We start from the raw sequence: 669 nt of genomic DNA on the forward strand, positions 1-669 counted from the left end.
TTCAACGAAATGCTAAACAGTGACCAAGGAAATGCACAAAATGTGAACATCTTTGTCACTCTGTTTTCTACATTGTTTTTTTGCAGATAAAAAATTTATCCGCAAATAACTTGTGAGACTCTTCCCCTGCCCAACTGTGTCAATTAATCTTTTTCTGCATCAAGAAAAGAAAGAAAGAAAGAGAGGGAAGGAGGGAGGGAGGAAAAGAGAGAGAGAAAGAAAGATTTTTGGCTTTTATTTTATGGATCAGGATTTAGTCACCAAGAATAAACCATGATAGGAGCAGCCAGGCCAATCCCTGATAGTGAATGCCCTCAGCCACACTTGTCCCTGTGGGGAGCAAATGAGGCCTAGAGGTAGGCATGAGGCATGTAGAACATAGCATATGATAAATCTCACTGGGTGAAACACCAGCTAGTTATCAGAAAAGGCTGATTTCTGTTAATGAAGTAATTTATTTTAATCTCAAGATTGAGTAAAAATAAAATAGTAATTACCTACATAAGATAAATGAAACTGTAAAATATTTGGATTGGACACTCAAAAATGCTCCAAATGCAAAATCTCCACTATAAATATATCAACTACTAAGTCAGGATTAGGATCCCTTGAGAAGGAAATGCATTCTGTGGATTTTCTAGTTCTTTTTCAATGTAAGAGATTTTTAGT

The sequence above is a fragment of the Meles meles genome, chromosome 18 (genome assembly GCF_922984935.1).
Source record: "Meles meles chromosome 18, mMelMel3.1 paternal haplotype, whole genome shotgun sequence".
In the NCBI taxonomy this organism is placed as follows: Eukaryota; Metazoa; Chordata; class Mammalia; order Carnivora; family Mustelidae; genus Meles; species Meles meles.